The sequence below is a fragment of the Pseudophryne corroboree genome, chromosome 4 (genome assembly GCF_028390025.1).
Source record: "Pseudophryne corroboree isolate aPseCor3 chromosome 4, aPseCor3.hap2, whole genome shotgun sequence".
NCBI classification, from domain to species: Eukaryota; Metazoa; Chordata; class Amphibia; order Anura; family Myobatrachidae; genus Pseudophryne; species Pseudophryne corroboree.
Window position 1 is genome coordinate 292,408,742 of NC_086447.1, and position 10,587 is coordinate 292,419,328.

The window sequence follows — 10,587 nt, forward strand, 5'->3', positions numbered from 1 at the left end:
CCTCCGATTAGTTAAACATAAAAATAGATCAGAAAGGGGGTTAATCAGTAAATGAATTATATCAGGCTGGTGACAATAAGTTTTAGATCAATTAGACCACTATGGAATAATTATTATATAAATAATTAGTTGCATGGATATAAATGTGAATATATTACCATTTAAAGTGCAAGGTGCAAAAATAAGGGTGCATAGTGCAAGATTATTGCGCATATAATTAATGTAAGGTGCAGATATATATAGTGCAGAATATAAGGTGCAGATATATGGATCATTAATGGTACAGCAGTAATCATTATGACATGCTCATGTAGGCTTTTATAGTCAGTTTGGTTACAGTACCTGATCTTCCCAGGTGGTCTCCCTGTTCTGGTACTGATCAGGCCCGACACTGCTTTGCTTCCAAGATCGGGCGAGATTGGGCCTTTCCAGTGTGGTTTGACTGTAATAATTAATACTTACCATACATGTGTCATAATTCTACCATCACTATTTGCATAAAGTGATGTGGAGTAAGGGGTGGGGGAGGTGGGGGTGGGGGGGTGGGGGGGTTGTGGCGTGTGGAATAAAGGGGGGGAAGGAGTAGTGGGGAGTGGGGGGGTTAAAGGGCAGGGTGCTAAACAGGGTGTGATACTTGAATTACACTAATAAGGGGTGGGGGGGTAGGGAGGGGTGTGTGCTAGAAATATTTAAGGATCCAAACCGTGATTACACCACGGTCGAGTAAATTCACAGGAACAGAGCAATTTCATAGTTATCATTAAATCCCTTCGGCTGGAGTGTTTGCAGTTCAAAGATCCAATACATTTCTCTACGTGAGAGTTTATTGGCAAGATGTGATGTCACAATTACTATAGGATTAGTATTGGTATAAATAGAAGCCTGTCCTATTCTACCTTTACCCCTTGATGAAGTCTGAATGACGAAACGCGTTGGGCAACCTGGCAGTGACCTCATACCAAGTTAAGCAAAATCTTTTTATCTTTTAACTGGTATTATATTGTATTGTGTATATTGTTTTTATCCAAATTTTTAAAAAAGTTTTTTCTGCTCAAATTTATCTTAATTCAATTTTTATGTTTTAAAATTGTACTTAATAATTTTTTTATATAGTTCAACCCTTTCTGATTATTCTCTTAGCACAAATATTATATTAGATATTTTTATCCAACTATTTTTTTTTACTGCATCTCTCTTAGACACCACTGGTCGCTATATCCCCCCCCCCCCTCCTGTGTGTTATTAAGTTTGCTACAGGGAACTACCATCCCTGTTTTCTTGGGGACAGCTGACGCCCTGCATAAGCTTCTAGGGAGTATCATTTAATTTAAGGTATATTCATACCTTCAATTATTTTATTTTATTCACTATTGTTGTACACAAGTGGCGCAATATTCTCTTCTTTTTGTAAAAAGTCTCTGGTATTAATTTTTATTTGCTGCCTGGTGCACTGCAATTTTATTTAGTATGTGGAGAAACTCAGATAGGGCGACCAAAAGACAAAACTGGTGCCAAAAAATATTTAATGAAAAACAGCAATCTAGTGAACCCTCCCCACCAGGTGATTTAGACGAGCTGTTTTGGGGTATAGAAAGACTCCTCACTAAAGAAGTGAAAACATGGTGGGATATTAAGGGCCTAGAGCACTACATTTCGGTCGATAGAATTCCAAGGGGTCTCAGACTCCTAAAACAACCTACATTTGGTAATCTAGATGCAGCCTTTTTAGAAAAATGGGATAAAACATTACACAATTGTTTCATTGACTTAATGAAACTCTTAATTGAGGAGAAGAAGAACTCCCTCTCAGAATTAGAGAAGAGCATTAAAAGTAAAGAAACAGAACTTGAACCCTTTAAAGAAAAAGAGGACTACAAGATTAATGAAAAGGTTCTTTACAGAAAAATAGAACGTATCGAAGAAGAGGTCACGAAGAACAAAGAGAAAAAGTTCCTCAGGGACAAAACAGACTATGAACAAGGAAGAATAAAGAATTGGAGCAGGTTTGGAACTATGAACCAACAAATTAATCGAACAGATAGACAATACTGGAGAACTGTACCAGTTAAAGGAAAACCACTACGGAATCCAGAAACCAACACACCATCTCCTACATTAAGGATGCAGAACAGATTTACAGCACTACAAAGACTCAACTCCAAAAGTGATCAGACTTTTTTAGCCCAAAGAACAGGAACAAGACCAAAAGAAGCCACAAGAAATCCCCTAACGGAAGATGTCCGCCTTGCATCACCTCTCAAAAGAAGATATGTAGAAGAAGAGGAAAACGGGGCAGTAGGAGGGAACGAGAACAAATATCCTTACTTACCAAAGGCCTCACGTTTGCACCCACGGGGGGGTCTTAACAAGTTTGAGACCTTCATTGATCTAAACAAATTTATCAGAAAATTGACATTAAAAAGACATTTTTTAAGGCAAGAGGATGCTGTTATCAGCAATTATGAGAGTCAGTCGAAATCAGGTTTAAAACCAACCTCTAAATTTTATCCTTTGGAGTCAAAGGGGAGTAATGTAAGCATTTTTTATGAGTTGGTAAAAAAGGACTTGTGTGAGACCAACTTGGAAACAATTAAGGAGAAGAACGTCACCAATCGAGAGAGTGAGGCTTTGAAAAAATTGCAGAAAAATCAGGGAATTGTTATAAAACAAGCTGATAAAGGGGGGTCTGGTTATCATGGACCGTGAGAAATACACTAAGGAAGCATTAAGACTTTTGGGAGACGATGTTTCAAACACAAAACTGGCGACCCCAAAGATGCTTTTGTTGGAGAATTAAGAGCACTTTTATTACACGGTCTACGCACAGAGATTATTACAAAGGAAGAATTCCAATTCCTAATGAAATCAGACCCCACTACCCCTATTTTTTATTTCTTGCCCAAAATCCATAAGAATCTGACAAACCCACCCGGAAGACCTATTGTGGCGGGCATTGATTCACTCACATCTAATTTATCAGAGTATGTTGATGTCTTCTAAAAAACTTATGTGAAAAAGCTACCATCATATTTAAAGGACACTACTGCTGTGTTGAACTCCCTGAAAGATTTTGAATGGAAAGACACCTATAGGTGGGCTACAATAGATGTGCAATCGTTATACACATGTATAGACCACGAGAAAGGTGTAACAGCATGCAGAGAATTTATGGAAAATGACACCTCAATAACAGCCATCCATAAAGATTTTATATGTGATGTCATGTATTTTATTCTTCAGCACAATTATTTTAAGTTTTTAGATCATTTTTATTTACAACGCTGTGGGACTGCAATGGGCATGATTTTTGCTCCGAGTTTTGCAAATCTTTTTATGGGTAGCTGGGAGAAGGATTTTATCTATGGTAACCATGATTTTAAGAATCACATTATCTTTTATCGTCGTTACATAGATGACATTTTAATTGTGTGGGACGGCACGGAAGAATGTTTTTATAAATTCCTGGAATTCCTGAGCACCAACGAGATGAATCTTATTTTTACATACAAGATCAACAAGGAATCGATTGAATTCCTCAATGTGATCTTAATGGGGATGGAAGGAAAAGTTGAAACTAAGAACTACATCAAGCAAGTTGACACGAACAGTTACCTGCATTATAAAAGTAACCACCTGAAGAAATGGAAAAACAATATCCCCTTCTCCCAATTTAATAGAATAAAGAGAAATTGCAGCAATCAGGAAGAATGTGATACCCAAATTGAGACATACAAAAAGAGATTCAAGGACAAAGAATACCCAGCAAATATTGTGGAAGAAGCAGCCATCAGAGCAAAAGCTCTAGATAGATCAACACTGCTAGAGTATAAAACTAAAGAACCCAAAAAATTAATCAGAGACTCACTCAGTAACCACTGGGGAATCCTATTAATGGATCCTGTCCTTAAAGAAATCCTGCCCCCTCGCCCCGACATCGTCTTCAGGAAATCAAAAAATCTGAAAGATATGCTGGCTCCAAGCATGCTACGTAAGGAATGAAAAGAGGAGTCACAGATGCCAAAATGCACTGGATCCTTCAAATGTGGCCGTTGCAACATCTGTAGATATCTACACCCAATAAGGAAAACATTCACGGACACAGAAAAGAAGGAGTACAAGATTAAAGACTTCATAAACTGTAATACACAATCCGTGATTTATTTAAAAGAATGTGAGTGCGGAAAACAATATGTGGGAAAAACAAAGAGACCACTGAAAATAAGGATACAAGAACATGTCCGTAATATAAAGAATAAAATGGAGAATCATGCAGTATCCAAACACTTTAACATTGTACATAGGCCCTCATTCCGAGTTGATCGGTCGCAAGGCGAATTTAGCAGAGTTACACACGCTAAGCCGCCGCCTACTGGGAGTGAATCTTAGCTTCTTAAAATTGCGACCGATGTATTCGCAATATTGCGATTACTAACTACTTAGCAGTTTCTGAGTAGCTTCAGACTTACTCTGCCTGTGCGATCATTTCAGTGCTTGTCGTTCCTGGTTGACGTCACAAACACACCCAGCGTTCGGCCAGGCACTCCCACCGTTTCTCCGGCCACTCCTGCGTTTTTTCCGGAAACGGTAGCGTTTTCATCCTCACGCCCCTGAAACGCCGTGTTTCCGCCCAGTAACACCCATTTCCTGTCAATCACATTACGATCGCCGGAGCGAAGAAAAAGCCGTGAGTAAAAATACTTTCTTCATAGTAAAGTTACTTGGCGCAGTCGCAGTGCGAACATTGCGCATGCGCACTAAGCGGATTTTCTCTGCGATGCGATGAAAAATACCGAGCGAACAACTCGGAATGAGGGCCATAATTCCAACCCGGAGGCATTGACTTTTAAAGCAATTGAATTTGTAAAGCTGGGAGAGAGAGGTGGCGATCTTGCCAATAAACTCTCACGTAGAGAAATGTATTGGATCTTTGAACTGCAAACACTCCATCCGAAGGGATTTAATGATTACTATGAAATTGCTCCGTTCCTGTGAATTTACTCGACCGTGGTGTAATCACGGTTTGGATCCTTAAATATTTCTAGCACACATCCTGTTTAGCACCCTGCCCTTTAACCCCCCCTACCCCCCACTACTCCTCCCCCCCCTTAATTCCACATGCCACAACCCCCCCCCCACCCCCACCTCCCCCCACCCCCTTACTCCACATCACTTTATGCTAATAGTGATGGTAGAATTATGACACATGTATGGTAAGTATTAATTATTACAGTCAAACCACACTGGAAAGGCCCAATCTCGCCCGATCTTGGAAGCGAAGCAGTGTCGGACCTGATCAGTACCAGAACAGTTAGACCACCTGGGAAGATCAGGTACTGTAACCAAACTGACTATAAAAGCCTACATGAGCATGTCATAATGATTACTGCTGTACCATTAATGATCCATATATCTGCACCTAATATTCTGCACTATATATATCTGCACCTTACATTAATTATATGCGCAATAATCTTGCACTATGCACCCTTATTTTTGCACCTTGCACTTTAAATGGCAATATATTCACATTTATATCCATGCAACTAATTATTTATATAATAATTATTCCATAGTGGTCTAATTGATCTAAAACTTATTGTCACCAGCCTGATATAATTCATTTACTGATTAACCCCCTTTCTGATCTATTTTTATGTTTAACTAATCGGAGGATCAACAATAATGTCCCTGGACATGCACTTCATAAACATGGCCGCCGTATGAAAAAGTCTAACTTAAAATCTATACAAAGATGGCCGCCGCCATGAATTTCCTGGGAGAAGACTGCATAAGTACTGCTGATCTCTAAGAAGCAGTGAAAGCCGCGGGCGCATGCGCGGTCGCGTCCTGGAAGTGGGGCGGAAGTGACGTGACGACAGAAAACCGGAAGTGGGGCGAAAGATCTGCCGGCGCATCTTTATGAGAGTTTTACAAAGCTCTCATACAACAAACCTGCTTTATAAACACTGTGTTTACACCATCTACATATATATTACGGAATAAGACTATTGATTAACTGTAACTAAATGCTCTTAGTCTGTTTTACATCACCATGGTCAAACCAACAGGAAGTGATGTCACAATTACTATAGGATTAGTACTGGTATAAATAGAAGCCTGTCCCATTCTACCTTTACCCCTTGATGAAGTCTGAATGACGAAACGCGTTGGGCAACCTGGCAGTGACCTCATACCAAGTTAAGCAAAATCTTTTTATCTTTTAACTGGTATTATATTGTATTGTGTATATTGTTTTTATCCCAATTTTTTAAAAAGTTTTTTCTGCTCAAATTTATCTTAATACAATTTTTATGTTTTAAAATTGTACTTAATAAATTTTTTATATAGTTCAACCCTTTCTGATTATTCTCTTAGCACAAATATTATATTAGATATTTTTAGCCAACTATTTTTTACTGCATCTCTCTTAGACACCACTGGTCGCTATATCCCCCCTCCCCCCCCCTCCTGTGTGTTATTAAGTTTGCTACAGGGAACTACCATCCCTGTTTTCTGGGGGACAGCTGACGCCCTGCATAAGCTTCTAGGGAGTGTCATTTAATTTCAGGTATATTCATACCTTCAATTATTTTATTTTATTCACTATTGTTGTACACAAGTGGCGCAATATTCTCTTCTTTTTATAAAAACACACACACATATATATATATATATATATATATATATATATAGTTGTGCTCATAAGTTTACATACCCTAGCAGAATTTGTGATTTTCTGGCCATTTGTCAGAGAATATGAATGATAACTCACAAACTTTTAATTCACTCATGGTTAGTGGTTGGGTGAAGCCATTTATTATCAAACAACTGTGTTTACTCTTTCTAAATCATAATGATAACAGAAACTACCCAAATGATCCTGATTAAAAGTTTGCATACCGGGGGGCGTGGCCTAGCTGTGGAGGAGAGCAGGAGCATATTTGCTGAGCTCCTTGGATTTGTGCCCCTTTTTGCCCTGAAACTGCCCTCTGGCTCTTTGACTTGGCCCTATCTGTTTACCTGGGGACCCCCTGTACCGGGCGCTTGGTGCTGCGGAGCCGGGGAACAGCTCGGCCTGTTCCCGCAGGTTGCGGCCTACTCGCGCCCGGAAGCCGGGGCCTCGCTTGGTTCTCTTACTTGTAATCGGAGCTCTGTAGCGCAGACGCGCCGCCGGGAAGCGGTGCAGGACCCCCTCTGCCTCCCAGATCATCCTGAAGGCCTCCCCAGACCCCCCCAGAGCAGATACATCGGCCGCTGAGGGCCAGGAAGACGTCTGGCTGTGGGGACCAACTGCACCAGTAACAAAGCAGTCAGTCAGCCAGGGGAAGCGGTGGCCATTTTGGATCCCACTGCCAGCACCAGACAGGCTGAGTGGGCAACGTCTCTTGCAATGGCTGTGTGGCTCCACCGTGGTGGTGAATACCCCCCCTTATGCCCCACTTCCTCACCTGGGTACCTTAGTGTGCACAAGCTCTCCCCTCAGGATAACATCCGCGGGTGCACCCAGCTGTTCTGGGAGTCTGCACCGCAGGACGGCTGGTACCGACGGAGCTTTACTATCCATTCCTCAGGATCATCGGCTACTGTGTGATTGCCAGCTCTCCTGGATTCTCAGTACTGCAGGTTGGTCCTTCATATGTTCCGCTCACATGCCATCCTCGCTGTCTAGCCTAATCTCTGCCTCTATGCTGCCCATGTGACACCTCTAACACACCCATGGAACCGCTAAGGTTGCTTTTTGCCTGTTATAGAACCACAAGTCTTTACCATTTGACATTTTTATTGCTGTTTACTACTCCATTCCTCGGACGTGCAGGATGCCTCCTAAAAGGTCCAAAATCTCCGCCCTGGCACCTCCTATTAAATTTGTCTCTAATCGCACCCCTGACCCCGCACCAAAGGGGAAGTTCAGTGCAACCTCTGCACCCTCCGTTGCACCCTCCCCACTCCCTGCTTCTGGGCCAGACCTCACCTCAGATGCGCCTCTTACTGTCCGTACACTTCACCAGATGCTCCAGGCCCTACGAACGGACATCACTACCGATCTCCAGTCTTCTATTACTCAACTCGCGGGTGAAGTTACCGATATAGGCATCCGCACTAATAACCTAGAGGATAAAGTACAGGAGTTAGTCTCTTCCCACAACGAGCTTCTTACCTCTCACAACTCGGCCTTGGCGGAACTGTCAGCTGTTAAAGACAAGCTAGCCGATCTTGAGGACAGATCATGTAGAAACAACGTTAAGATCAGAGGTGTTCCGGAGACAGTATTGGCCAATGGCCTCCAGGACTTTGCCCCCTCGCTATTTAAAAAATTACTGCCCTCAGCCGACACCAGAGATTTGTTGATCGATAGAATACACCGCTTGCCGAAGCCTCGTTCCGCTCCCAGTAGCTCTCCATGAGACGTTCTCCTCCGTCTCCATTTCTTTCATATCAAGGAGGACATTCTCAAGGCCACCAGTATGGTGGAGGACTTGGATGTCTTGGATAACCTACAAATATTTCCGGATCTGTCACTCCATACTATAAATAAACGAAGATCCTTCCAACCCATCACGAAAGCCCTCCGTGACCAGGAAATACAATATAGGTGGGGATTCCCGTTTAAACTGCTGGTTCGTAAGGATGGCTCCACCTTTGTCATCTCATCATTGGAAGCTGGCGTCAAGATTTTGACTGACTGGAATATCCCTGTCTCGGTTCCTCTGTCCTCTCAAGGCCCCCCTGTGCAACCGGACTGGTCTAAATTGGGCTGACTATCTATAGACTTGATGTCTTGATGCCTCTACCCTCTCTAGTTCTTGCTAATTGAATTCAAGACACCTGATGTCGGGACAATTTCTGTTTTTTGGTCCTGTTGACTATTTGGCTATTTACATTATTATGGATTGTCCCTGACATGGGCTTTCGTTTGTGAAGGGACTTTCAATATGGTGCTCCCTGGATTGGCACTACGTCCTGATGCTATATCCGCAAGTATTGTTTCTTACTCGTATCTATGTATGGTATTTGACGTACTATTTATGCTCTCATGCTTAGTTTATATGCATATCTTTTGTGGTTCTCACATGTTTTGTTATGTATAAGGTTTCATGGGTGGGGCTCACAATGGCCTCCCCCCACAAGTTAACCATGTTGCCGCTTTGTTTTTTTTTGTGGCACCTATTGTGGCCCGATATACTGGGCCTTTTGGGTTCTTTTTGTGTTTTTCTGGTTTCCCCCACCCCTTCTTTTTTTTCTTTCTCTTCTCCTTGGTTCCCCTTCTTTTTCTCTATGTCCTTTAGACAGGTACGCCCATGGCATTCATACGTGCTTTTGCTTCTCTGTTCATTGATGGTTAAGGTATTTTCTCTCAATGTCAAAGGTCTCAATTCCCCTCATAAGCGTAGACTGGCCCTCTCTACGTTTCATAACTATAGAGCTGACATCGTAGCCCTCCAAGAGACACATTTTTCTTCTTCATCCCCCACCATCTTTCTTGATCATAGGTACCCCATCTGTTACACTGCTAATGGCCCCACTAAACGTAATGGCGTGGCTATATTGTTCCATAGAAATAACCCCTTTACTTTACAGCGACAGGTTAAGGATAAAAATGGCCGTTACCTCATCCCTATTGACAACGCCTTAGTGACCCTAGTATCTCTGTATGCCCCCAATTTCCATCAAATCCCATTCCTGCGGGAAACCCTTGAGGAATTATATAAGGTTAGGCAAGGGGCGCTTATACTGTTAGGAGATTTTAATCTTGTCCTCGATCCTAAAGTTGATAGGTCTTCCTCGCAAGGCCCTAGCCCCTCCCCTCGGGATGTAGGCCCATCCCTTGCTCTCAAGAAACTACTTACGGAGTTCGACTTGTATGATGCCTGGTGCATCTTTTCCCCTATAGAGAGAGACTATACTTTTTTCTCTGCTGTTCACAACAGTTACTCTAGGATTGATCTTATTCTTCTGGAAAAGAGGACTCTTCAACATACTCAGAAAATAAAAATTCTCTCCATTACTTGGTTGGACCATGCTCCATTATTGTGGTCCTGGGATGTAGGTTCTCACTTTTGTCCCCCACGCCCCTGGCGACTCCCGGAATATCAGTTGACGAATCCTGAGACTCTGAAGGCCCATACTCACTCTCTCTCAATGTATATGCAGACCAATGCCCCCGAAGATACTTCTATCTTCACGTATTGGTGTGCTCTGAAAGCAGTACTCCGTGGCACGTCCATCCAAAAAGGGGCTCAACTTAAGGCTCGCTCTAGAAAAATGCAGGCTGACTTAGAGTTGTCTTTGCAGTCTTTAGAGTCTCAGAATCAAACCCGTCCTACTCGGGCTCTGTGTAAACAACTACAGGAGGTGCGAACCCAACTCCAGAAGCTTTTCATGCTTCGCATGCAATCGGCCCTAGCCCGCTTCCGCAGCAAATTTTATACGGCAGGAAACAAAGCTACCCATTTGTTAGTGCGCAAACTCCGTAGCCGCCATGCCTGTAACCGTATTAAATGCCTCATTGCCCCTTCAGGCAAACCATGCCTTCACCCCTTGATATTGCTAATCTATTCTCAACATTTTACGCCAAGTTATATAACC

General features: G+C 42.3%; 1 pseudogene; it reads right to left on the reverse strand.

The window, feature by feature from the left end:
- Window positions 1–330: 330 nt before the first annotated feature.
- Window positions 331–450, reverse strand: LOC134912376 (5S ribosomal RNA; annotated as a pseudogene).
- Window positions 451–10,587: the final 10,137 nt, after the last annotated feature.